The 12,946-nt window shown below is 46.0% G+C and overlaps 1 long non-coding RNA gene across 2 annotated transcripts in view; it reads right to left on the reverse strand.

Moving 5' to 3' along the window:
• LOC111520243 overlaps positions 1–12,946 on the reverse strand; it is a 35,370-nt gene that overhangs the window by 14,998 nt on the left and 7,426 nt on the right. For both annotated transcript variants that reach the window (XR_002724615.1, XR_002724614.1), the window contains exons 3-4: positions 3,257–3,438; positions 291–450 (exon numbers count right to left, since the gene is read on the reverse strand). This is a non-coding gene — a long non-coding RNA (uncharacterized LOC111520243). The remainder of the gene's footprint in view (positions 1–290; positions 451–3,256; positions 3,439–12,946) is intronic.

Here is a 12,946-nt window from a genome sequence, read left to right on the forward strand (position 1 = left end):
TTTGCTGAATTCTGTGAGTCCTTCTAGTGAATCACTGAACCTGAGGAGAGTCTCAGAGGATCTCTAAACACAATTTGCTACTTATCAATCGCTATGTAAGAATATTGCCACAAATTTAATGGTTTAAAATAACACATATATATTATTTCACACTTTCTGTGAGTCAGGAGTCAGGGCATAGCTTAGCTGAGGCTCCTATATCGGAGTTTTACAAGCTGCACTCAACATGTCATTTGGGGACACAGGGTCATCAGAGGCTCGAATGGGAAAGGATCTGCCTCCAAACTCACATGGTTGTTGGCAGCCTTCAGTTCCTTGTGAGTTGCCGGACTGAGGGCCTCAGTTTCTTTCTGGTTGTTGGCTGGAGACCACCCTCAGTTCCTTACTCCACAGGCCTTTGCAACACAGCTGCTTGCTTCCTCAAAGCCAACAAAGGGGAGGGTCTCCTAGCTAGATGACACAAAATCTCACATAGCATAACCACATAAACACGTAATCATGTACATCCCATTGCCTTTGCCTTCTATTGATTAGAAGCAAGTCACAGTACCACCCACACTCAGGGGGAGGGGATTATAGAGGGACATGAATGCCAGGAAGTGGGGCTCATGGGGGCCACCCTACAGTATGTCTGACACAGGGTGTTATTTCATACTTGATTTCCCCTATTTTTAACAACCATTTTATTATATAAGAAAACAGATACAGAAAACTACATGAAACATGTGGAGCTTAATGAGTTATTATAAGGTAAATACCCTTGTAACTATCATTCAGGTCAAGAAATAGAACCTACTACCCACCCCAGAAGCTCCTTCCTGTGCCCCATTCTAATCACAAAACCCTCCCTGTGCCTGAAAGGAGTCTTGACTTTCACACTAATCACTTCCTTGCATTTCTTTAGAGTTTTATCACTCAAATATGCATCCATAGCCACAGTAGTTTCATCTTGCCCATTAAAAAAAATGTTATGTCCTTTCCTTTAACAGCTTTGTTGGGAATATTATTTATTTATTTATTTAATTTTGGAGACAGGGTCTCACATTGTCACCCAAGCTGGAGTGCAGTGGTGTGAATCTTGGCTCACTGCAACCTCTGCCTCCCAGGTTCAGGTGATCCTCAGCCTCCGGAGTAGCTGGGATTACAGGCACGCGCCACCACACCCAGCTAATTTTTGCATTTTTAGTAGAGATGGGGTTTCGCCATGTTGCCCAGGCTGGTCTCGAACTCCTGAGCTCAAGCAGTCAGCCTACCTCAGCCTCCCAAAGTGCTGGGATTACAGGCGTGAGCCGCTGCGCCTGGCTGACATATAATTTACATTCTATGAAATTCACTTAAGGTGTACAAATATATGTTTTTTACTGTATTTACAGAGTTGTAAAGCCATCACCATAATCTAATTTTAGGATATTGTCATTACCCCCAGAAAGAACCCTCATACCCATTATTTGATGTCTCTTATCTCCTAATATACAAGTCTCTCTCTCTCTTTTTTTTTTTTTTTTGTCTTACAATTCATCCATAGAAGAGCTCTGCTGTTGACTAGCACCTATTCTGAAGATGGGGACATTCAGCTCCTGAACTAGGTTGAAGAGAAAGCCCTGTCATGCAAACCAGCCAGGCAGCATTTGACAGTATATTTAAACTCTTCTTGCCTTTCTTTCCCCTCTAAAATGGACATCATAATTATTTGCCCTTCCTTACCTTCCTCACAGGGTTGCTGAAAGCATTAAATAAAGTAGGAGGTGAGGAAATCAGAAGAATACAAGGGTGATGATAATCACAGCAGCAATGATGGAATTGCATCTTAATATCACCCACCTTGGTCTTTATCATCCTGAGACTCACACCTAATTTCTATACATGATTAATCGCTCCTTCAAAACAGGGGCAAGCAGAATTCTTCCACATGGTCTACTAATATGCTTTCTGAGCCTCACCACTGCCCTTTGTGATGGGCATTATTACCCTCTTGTTGATGCATAAGGAAGCAGAGGCCAGGACAGGCGTGGTGGTTTGTCCAGAGTTGATCAGCCAGTCATGGCAGAGCTGAAACCAGGCCCAGTTTTCTCACTTTTTTTTCTTTCTTTTTTTTCTTAGAGTCTCGCTCTGTCGCTCAGGCTGGAGTGCAGTGGTGTGATCTCGGCTCACTGCAACTTACGCCTCCAGGGTTCAAGTGATTCTCATGCCTCAGCCTCCCAAGCAGGTGGGATTGTAGGTGTGCACTCCCACGCTCGGCTAATTTTTGTATTTTCAGGAGAGACAGGGTTTTACCATGTTGTCCAGCCTGGTCTGGAACTCCTGACCTCAAGTGATCCACCCGCCTCAGCCTCCCAAAGTGCTGGGATTACAGGTTTGAGCCACCACGCCTGACTGGTTTTCTCACTCTGAAGCCTCTCCCCTTGTTACTGTCCGATAAGGTCCTATGCTAAGGCCAGGACCTGGCCTTCCGCTTTGATGGGACACAGCTAGCCCTAAAGTCATGAGGTACCCTTTCTTTCTGATTTTGGTGGTTGTCCTTAATATAGTGGCAGGGACAGGGGTTCCCTGTTTGTGCCAAGTGACCACTAAGAAGCTATGGGTGGCCGGGTGTGGTGGCTCACACCTATAATCTCAGCACTTTTGGAGGCTGAGGTGGATGGTTCACCTGAGGTCAGGAGTTCGAGACCAGCCTACTTAACATGGTGAAAACTTGTCTCTACTAAAAATACAAAAATTAGCTGGGCATAGTAGCACGCACCTGTAATCCCAGCTATTTGGAGGCTGAGGCATGAGAACCGCTTGAGCCCGGGAGGCAGAGGTTGCAGTGAGCCATGATCGTGCCACTGTACTCCAGCCTGGGTGATAATCGAGACTCTGTCTCAAAAATAAATAAATAAGGCTGGGCACAGTGGCTCACGCCTGTAATCCTGGCACTTTGGGAGGCCAAGGCAGGCAGACCACAAGGTCAAGAGTTGGAGACCAGCCTGGCCAATATGGTGAAACCCCGTCTCTACTAAAAATACAAAAATTATCTGGGCATGATGGCGGGCACCTGTAGTCCCAGCTACTTGGGAGGCTGGGGCAGGAGAATCGCTGGAACCCAGGAGATGGAGGTTGCAGTGAGCTGAGATTACGCAACTGCACTCCAGCCTGGCAGACAGAGCGAGACTCGGTCTCAAAAATAAATAAATAAATAAATAAATAAATAAATAAATAAATAAATAAGAAGCTATGGGCCCTCACTTTCTGCATCATGGAGCTTTTATCTTCTTACCCAGAGTTACTTTGATGTTTGCCTTTTGAGTCAAGATTCAGAGTTTGGAGTGCAGGGTTTCAGCCTCTTGAGGTTCTTTGGTTAAATATTGTCCTCTCAGACAGTATGTATTGCAGTGAGGCCTCTGTGAGTGTTGGTTTTATCTGCTGGCCACATGATGTCCCCAGACTGGAGCCAGAGCACTAGAATCAGAAAGATAGGAAAGGAAGGAAGGCTATGACTTTTGATTCCTTTGCTTTTGGCTTGCACTTTGTGTCAGCGTATCTCTTCCAGGACACTGTAGAAAATAGTGTCCTTCCCTCAAACAAAACATAAAATCTCCAAAGGAGAATAACTAAAGCTGAAATGCCAGTGGATGAGGACCTCTCACTGGGGTCTGCACTGTGGGGGTGAGGAAATCATCTGCCCATGGACCAAGCCAGAAAGACTTTCCCTGGGGACTGTCTTAGTCCATTCGGGCTACTATAACAGACTCCCATAGACTGGGTGGCTTACAAAAACCAGAAATGTATTTCTCAGCTGGGTATGGTGACTCACTCCTACAATCCCAGCACTTTGGGAGGCCAAAGCAGGAGCAACACTTGAGCCCAGGAGTTTGAGACCAGCCTAGACAACAAACAGACCCCATCTCCACAAAGTCTTTATATTGGCTGAGTGTGATGGCATGTGCCTGGAGTCTCAGCTACCCTGGAGACTGAGGCTGGAGGACTGCATGGGCCCAGGAGGTCAAGGCTGTAGTGAGCTGTGATCATGCCACTGTACTCCAGCCTGGGTGACAGAGCAAGACTGTCTAAAAGAAACAGAGAGAGGAGGGAGGGAGAGAGAGAGCAAGAGAGAGGAAGAGATGGGGGGAGAAGAAAAAAGAGAAAAGAAAATAAAAAGAAAGGAAGAAAAGAAAAGAATTTTATTTATCACAGTTCTGGAGGCTGGGAAGTCCAAAATCAAGGTGCTGGCAGATTTGGTGTCTAGTGAGGGAACGCTCAGGAGTTTCCCCCCCCCCCCCCCCCCTTTTTTTTTGACTCAGAGTCTCTGTCTGTCACCCAGGACAGAGTGAAGTGGTGTGATCTTGGCTTACTGCAACATCTGCCTCCCGGGTTCAAGCAATTCTCTCTGCCACAGCCTCCTGAGTAGCTGGGATTACAGGTGCCCGCCACCACGCCTGGCTTATTTTTGTATTTTTTAGTACAGACAGGGTTTCACCGTGTTGGCTAGGCTGGTCTTGAACTCCTGACCTCTGGTGATCCACCCACCTCAGCCTCCCAAAGTGCTGGGATTACAGTCCCTTTTGTAAGGTCACTAATCTCATTCATGAAGCCTCTATCTTCATGACCTAATCACCTCCCAGTACCGTCACATTTGGGGTTAGGATTTCAGTACATGAATTTTGGGAGAACACTAACATTCAGTCTATAGGAGAGACACAGCCTCATGGGAGAGCACCAGGAACTCCTTTGGCAGCTTCTTGTGCTATCTGGGGACAGTGCTCTAAAAAATTTGTTTTCTGTGAGGCCTTGTCTCTCTTAAGTGCTTTTTTTTTCCTGGGGGTTGTGGAGAATGGAGTGTCCTCATCAGTGCTGTGGGCTGCTTCTCTCTTTCTCTCTTCTCTTCCACTCACACACTCTGGTGAGGCAGCTGCTGGATAGTTCTGTCGAACCTACTATTGGATCCGGGGCTTTGGGTTCCTGGAAGACCACCTGATAAGCAGGAAGCCACCATCTTGTTAGGCTTGAGGAAACCTCTAAAATAGTTATATCTATCTGTCCCTTGCTTCTCTCTCAAATACTGTTTTGTTTTTGAGACAGTCTCACTCTGTTGCCTAGGCTGGAGTGCAGTGGCACAATCTTGGCTCACTGCAACCTCCGTCTCTCAGGTTGAAGTGATTCTCCTGCCTCACGTGCCATCACGCCTGGCTAATTTTTTATACTTTTAGTAGAGACCGGGTTTCGCAATGTTGGCTGGGCTGGTCTTGGACTCCTGACCTCAAGTGATCCACCCAGAGTGCTGGGATTACAGGGGTGAGCCACTGTGCTGGCCTTATTTTTATTTTATTTTATGTTATTTATTTTTGAGACAGAGTCTCGCTCTGTCACCCTGGCTGGAGTGCAGTGGTGCGATCTCAGCTCACTGCAAGCTCTGTCTCCTGGGTTCATGCCATTCTCCTGCTTCAGCCTCATGAGTAGCTGGGACTACAGGTACCCACCACCACGCCTGGCTAATTTTTTGTATTTTTAGTAGAGATGGGGTTTCATCATGTTAGCCAGGATGGTCTCAATCTCCTGACCTCGTGATCCGCCCACCTCGGCCTCCCAAAGTATTGGGATTACAGGCATGAGCCACTGCGCCCAGTCAATTTTATGTTATTATTATTTTTTTGAGACAGAGTCTCGCTCTGTTGCCCAGGTTGGAGTGCAGTGGCGGGATCTCAGCTTACTGTGACCTCTGCCTCCTGGGTTCAAGCGATTCTCCTGCCTCAGTCTCCCAAGTAGCTGGGACTACAGGCATGGGCCACCATGCCCAGCTAATTTTTGTATTTTTAGTAGAGATGGGGTTTCACCATGTTGGCCAGGCTGGTCTCGATTTCCTGACCTCAGGTGATGCGCCTGCCTCGGCCTCCCAAAGTGGAGGGATTACAGGTGTGAGCCACTGCACCCAGCCTATTTTATTTTATTTTTGAGACAGTGTCTTGCTCTGTCACCTAGGCTGGAGTGCAGTAGTGTCATTATGGCTCACTGCAACCTTGACCTCCTGGGCTCAAGTGATCCTCCTACCTCAGCCTCCCGAGTAGCTGGGACGACAGGCATGAGCCACCACACCCAGCTAATTTTTTTATGTTTTGTAGAGACACGTTCTCCCTATGTTGCCCAGGCTGGTCTCAGACTCCTAGACTTAAGCAATCCTTTCACTTCACCCTCCCAAAGTGCTGGATTCACTGTATGTGGCTTCCTTTTTTTTTCCTGGAAAAGTTTAATTTGAAGACTTTTTTTTTCAGCTGATTTCAGAAACAAAATACAAAATCAATCAATGCCTGAGAAATCTGAGGAGACATCTCAGGCCCCCTTGCCCTGGTTAAGGGAGAAAGGCCTTCCCCAGGGAACTTGGGACTTTTGACAGGAAATCGAGGATCTTCCTTGGTGTATGCTTAGCTCCATCACCCCTAACTCTGCTTGAGCCCTTAGCCCCAGACTCCAAATTCATCCTCATTCATGATTCCTGAAAACCCTAACCACTGCATGACTGTCCTTTCAAAGACTACAGCCTTCCTCTTTAATTGTAGTATTTACATCATGCTGAAGGTTTATTTTGATTTGGGATTTGCCTTCCTAATTAGCCACAGGATTTTTTTAAGGACAGCGTTTCCCAGTCTTCAGCTGTTCATGTGCCAACTGGATGATTCTTAACAGCTTTTCAGATCTCTTGTACCATAATTTACTTAATATTTTTTCCTAAGTCAACTCACTTTTCCCTCCTCACATACTTTTATTTTATTTATTTATTTGATACAGAGTCTCTCTGTTGCCCAGATTGGAGTGCAGTGGTGTGATCTCGGCTCACTGCAACCTCCGCCTCCTAGGTTCAAGCGATTCTCCTCTCTCAGCCTCCCAAGTAGCTAGGATCACAGGTGCCCACCAACACGCCTTGCTAATTTTTGTATTTTTAGGAGAGACGGGGTTTTACCATGTTGGCCAGGCTGGTCTCGAACTCCTGACCTCACTTGAGCCACCTGCCTAGGCCTCCCAAAGTGCTAGGATTACAGGCATAAGCTACCCTGTCCGGTCAATTTTAAAAATAAACATTTAGGCCGGGCAGGGTGGCTCACACCTGTAATCCCAGCACTTTGGGAGGCGGAGGCAGGCGGATCATGAGGTCAGGAGATTGAGACCATTCTGGCTAAAATGGTGAAACTTCATCTCTACTAAAAATACATACAAAAAAAATTAGCCAGGCATGGTGGCAGGCGCCTGTAGTCCCAGCTACTCAGGAGGCCGAGGCAGGAGAATGGCGTGAACCCGGAGGGTGGAGCTTGCAGTGAGCCGAGATCGCATCACCGCACTCCAGCCTGGGAGACAGAGCAAGACTCCATCTCAAAAAAAAAAAAAAGAAAAATCATTTGAACTTATATAGATGGAAACCAGAGTCATGTGTTTTAGGTACAGGGACAAGTCTAAACATGTTTCCAGGAAACGGCAACAATGTGACCAGCTTACTATTGTCCTCTGTCTAAGGCTCTGGACCCGAGGCTTGCTCAGGAGCCCTTGTTTTCATCTTGACTTAGTCAGGATCCAAAGATAAGAGAAAAGGGAAAGACTTCGTAGACACGAGAGCCACTATTTCTCAATGTCCTCGCTCCGTCTACAATGATCTCTTGTTTTACCACTTTGGGAAACATGATTCTAAGAGATTGGTCTGGAGCGATAGTTCCTTCTTCTTCTCTCCAGAGACATGACTTTCACCAGAGGTCTCATTCTTTTATGGCTGTATTATCTCAGTGAAGGACTGTGTCTTCTCTCCTTCCCCACTGAAGTGTTTCACTTTCATTTTTCAAAATAAATATGCCTTGTGGGAGAGAACCTCATGGATTTAGTCAGGGGCAGTCTCTAGGATATAATGTTTGGGAGTAACTGTAGGTTCTTTTCTTTGACTGCTTTTCGTATCAATTAGGCACCAGGGTCGGACACTTGATTCCGCCTCCTCAAACCATCTCAGCTCTGGCCCCTGCTCTTCCCTGTTCATCAACACTCTGGGTTCAGACTCTTATCTCTTCTCTCCTGGATGATTTTATGTACATATGTATGTATGTATTAATAGAGATGGGGTTTCATCATGTTGCCCAGGCTGGTCTCAAACTTCTGGATTCAAGCGATGCACCCACCTTAGCCTTCCAAACTGCTGAGATTACAGGTATGAGCCACTGCGCCCAGCCTCTCCTGGATTATTTTATTTGGAGACAGAGTCTTGCTGTGTTGGCCAGGCTGAAGTGCAGTGGCGTGATCTCAGCTCACTGCAACCTCCACGTCCTGGGTTCAAGCGATTCTTCTACTGCCTCAGCCTCCTGGGTGGCTGGGATTATAGGCACATACCACCATGCCCAGCTAATTTTTTGTATTTTTAGTAGAGATGGGGTTTCATCATGTTAGCCAGGCTGGTCTTGAACTCCTGACCTCAGGTGATCCGCCCACCTCAGCCTCCCAAAGTGCTAGGATTATAGGTGTGAGCCACTGCATCTGGCCAAAGTACTGTGTTTCCTATTCTGTACTCTCTTCTCAACATAGAATGCTTCTGTTAACCCAGATGTATGGGAATTATTTCCCCACACACCAAGCCAGCAATTCTACAGCAGAGACCAGCTAGGTATCCTATAATTGAGTTCAATTCTGACACTATCAACCAGAACATGCTGCAGATCCCATAGGTTGAGGACAGTTCCACAAGGCTGTCCCTACTTCAGATCCAATCACAAGCCGCAGGTTGTGGTCTGTGCTTGTGATTGATGGCTATAAATTGGCGTTCCCACAACCCCTTCTTTGTGTTCAATTAATTTGCTACAGCAGCTCACAGAACTCAGGGAAATGCTTACGTTTACCCATGTATTATAAAGGATATTACAAAAGATGCAGATGGGCTGGGCACAGTGGCTCACACCTGCAATCCCAGCACTTTGGGAGGCTGAGGCAGGAGGGTCACTTGAGCTCAGGGGTTTGAGACCAGCTTGGGCAACATAGTGAGACATCATCTCTACAAAAAAAATTTAAGGAATTAGCCAGGCATGGTGGTGCCCAGTTCTGTAGTCCCAGTTCTTCAGGAGGCTGAAGTAGGAGGATCACTTGAGCCCGGGAGGTTAAGAATGCAGTGAGCCATGAGTGCACCACTGCACTCCAGACTGGGCGACAGAACAACACCCTGTCTCAAAAAAAAAAAAAGAAAAGAAAAGAAAGAAAGATACAAATGAACTGGCAAATGGAAGAGATGCATATGGCAAGGCATGTGGGAAGGGCACGGAGTTCCCATGCTGTCTCCAGGCTCACCACCCTCCAGGCACCTCCAGATGTTCAGCTCTTTGGAAGCTCTCCAAACTTACTCCTTTGGAGTGTTTATGGAAGCTTCATTCTGTAGGCACGATTGATTAAATCATTGGCCATTGGCGATCAACTAAACCTTCAGCTCCCCTCTCCAGAGGTGGGGCTGAAAGTCCCAACACTTTAATCTTGCCTTGATCTTTCCAGTGACCAGTCCCCATCCTGAAGCTCTCTAAGGGCCCCCAGCCTCTAGTCATTTAATTGGTATCCAAAAGACACTCATCAGTCCAGAGATGCCAAGGGTTTTAGGAGCTCCATATCAGGAAACAAGAGGAAGACCAAATATATATATTTCATGATATCACAGAGCCCTTGTAACTCCAGTCAGAACCCCTTCCCTATTCATCCTCCTAATTCTGCTACTATGAGCTTTCCAAAACACAAATCAGATCATGTCACTTCTCTGCTTAAGATTCACCACTGTGACCACCAGTTTGACTTCCCTACCTCTCTACTCTTATCTGCCCCAGCCCTCATTTCCTGCCATTCTCCCACATACACCCTCCACCCTAGCCCCCTTGCTTTGCCTCACACCACATACCTTTGTATGCAGTTTGCTTTGCCTGGAGTGTCCTCCTCTTGTCCAGAAGGAAGACACAGTCGAAAGCTATGTTTTCCCAGAGTGCATATACAGATCTGGTTTCCGCCAGGAGAACTGGCATCTTTCACTTACTGAGTCTAACATGACGACGTGGGCACAGCAAGTTTAGATCAGATCAAAGCTGACCCATAATATTAGGAGCAGGGACAGGAAAGCCACTCATTTTCCTAAGAGTTTTCTGGGGATATTTGTGGTTCTGCTTGGTTAAAGCATTACATCACCTGGGGTGATCTATTAACACAGCCAAGCAGGGACAGCAGATTGCTAGAAGGAATGGAACACAGTCACACAGGCCAGGCTAGCATGGGCTATCAATGGGGTGGGGAGGAGGAAGGCGGAGGAGATTTAGATTGAGATGTACCTCTTAGGGAAGGTTTTTGAAGGGGTGGTTGGGGCAAACAGGGAATGATTTGGAGGATTCTAGTGAGAAGAAATATGGATGCCTAAAGATGAACTTCCTTGTTCACAACTTGCCTGCCTTGATAAATCTATGTTGTTCATTACTATGTCCCTAGCACCTAGCACAGAGCCTTAAGCATAGTGGAACTTAGTAACTTAGTTGAATGACTTAATAAACATGATATCCTACATTAATATTTCACTTAAAGCATTGCTATCTTCTAAATATTTCTACTTAGTTTAAAATATATAATTATTAAATTAACTTTGGGCCGGGTGTGGTGGCTCACACCTGTAATCCCATCACTTTGGGAGGCTGAGACGGGTGGATCACTTGAGGTCAGAAGTTCGAGACCAGCCTAAAAATACAAAAATTAGCCAGGTGTGGTAACATGCACCTGTAATCCCAGCTACTAGGGAGGCCGAGACAGGAGAATGACTTGAACCTGGGAGGCAGAGGCTGCAGTGAGCTGAGACTGCACCTCTGCACTCCAACTTGGGCGACAGAGCAAGACTTGAGACTCTGTCTCAGAAAAAAGGCCAGGCCGGGCGCGGTGGCTCATGCCTGTAATCCCAGCACTTTGGGAGGCTGAGGCGGGCAGATCACCTGAGGTCAGGAGTTTGAGACCAGCCTGGCCAACATGGTGAAACCCCATCTCTACTAAAAATGAAAAAATTAGCCGGGCATGGTGGTGGGCGCCTGTAATTCCAGCTACTCGGGAGGCCAAGGCAGGAGAATCGCTTGAACCTGGGAGGTGGAGGTTGCAGTGAGCCAAGATCACGCCACTGCACTCCAGCCTGGGCAACAGAGACTCTGTCTCAAAAAAAAAAAAAGAAAAAAAGCAAGGCTGGACGCGGTGGCTCACGCCTGTAATTCCAGCACTTTCTGAGGCCGAGGCAGGTAGATCACCTGAGGTCAGATGTTTAAGACCAGCCTGGCCAACGTGGCGAAACTGTGTCTCTACTAAAAATACAAAAATTAGCTGGGCATGGTGGTGCATGCCTATAATCTCAGCCACTTGGGAGGCTGAGCGAGGAGAATCGCTTGAACCCAGGAGGCAGAGGTTGCAGTGAGCTGAGATTGTACCACTGTGCTCCAGCGTGGGCAACAGAGTGAGACTCCATCCAAAAAAAAAAAAGATAATAAATAAAAATAAATCAATAAACTTTGAAATTTTACAAAAGATGTTGTACCAAAATTAATTTATGATCTTTAACATACTTTTTCTTTCATTTGTGCTCTTATCTAATATTTATGTAAATCCATTAGTTTTTGTTATCTGAGTAACAGAGGGGCATGCTTGTAAAAGTTCAAAATTTAAAAAGTCTAGAAGGTTAAAGTTGCATAAATGAATAGATCACATGGTTTTTACATAGTCATAATTGTATATAGTTTTATATTTTTATATTATCACTTATTTTGTAAATACTTTTCCATCTCTCTAACAGTCACTAATTTAAATGACTGCAAAAATTCCAATCATGTTATGTCATACTTAATTTAGCTATTCCCCTACAATTGTACATTTTTCAATTTTTTAACATTTTTAAAGCATGTAGTGTTGCTTACACAGAATATCTATCTATCTCTATATATATATCTGTTGATACAAACATAGTATATGTATTTGAGATATCAAGGAAAAAAAAACCAAAGTGTCTTTTTTTTCTTTTTGAGACAGAGTCTTACTCTGTCGCCCAGGCTGGAGTGCAATGGCACGATCTCGGCTCACTGCAACCTCCACATCCTGGGCTCAAATGATCCTCCTGCCTCAGCCTCCTGAGTACCTGGGACTACAGGCATGTGCCACCATGCCTGGATAATCATCATATCTTTTATAGAGACAGGATTTCGTCATGTTGCCCAGGCTGGTCGCAAGTTCCTGGCCTCAAGTGATCTGCCCGCCTCGGTCTCCCAAAATGCTAGGATTGGAGGCATGAGCCACCCCACCCAGCCCAAAGTGTCTTTTTCCTATTCTCTGACACAGTCATTCAGCACAACACTTTTGATACCAGATATGTGTGAGTTTTTTTCCTCACACACAAAACAAGCAATTCTGTAACGGACATTGGCTGGATGTCTTATAATTCAATTTAATTCTGATACCTGGCGATCCCACAGGTTAAGTGCTCAATGCCATAAAACCATATGAACCTGTACAGCATGTTACTACACTGAATAGGCAACAGTAACACAATGGTGAGCATTTGTGTATCAAAACGTATCTAAACACAGAAAAGATACAGTAAAAAATACAGTTTGTAATCTAATGGGACCACTTCCATATATGTGGTCCATCACTGACCAAAATGTTGTGTATATATAAGGCCGGGCGCGGTGGCTCAAGCCTGTAATCCCAGCACTTTGGGAGGCCGAGACGGGCGGATCACGAGGTCAGGAGATCGAGACCATCCTGGCTAACACGGTGAAACCCCGTCTCTACTAAAAATACAAAAAAAAAACTAGCCGGGCGAGGTGGTGGCCGCCTGTAGTCCCAGCTACTCGGGAGGCTGAGACAGGAGAATGGCCTGAACCCGGCAGGCGGAGCTTGCAGTGAGCTGAGATCCAGCCACAGTACTCCAGCCCGGGCGACAGAGAGAGACTCCGCCTCAAAA

The sequence above is a fragment of the Piliocolobus tephrosceles genome, chromosome 16, assembly GCF_002776525.5.
Source record: "Piliocolobus tephrosceles isolate RC106 chromosome 16, ASM277652v3, whole genome shotgun sequence".
Lineage (NCBI taxonomy): Eukaryota > Metazoa > Chordata > Mammalia > Primates > Cercopithecidae > Piliocolobus > Piliocolobus tephrosceles.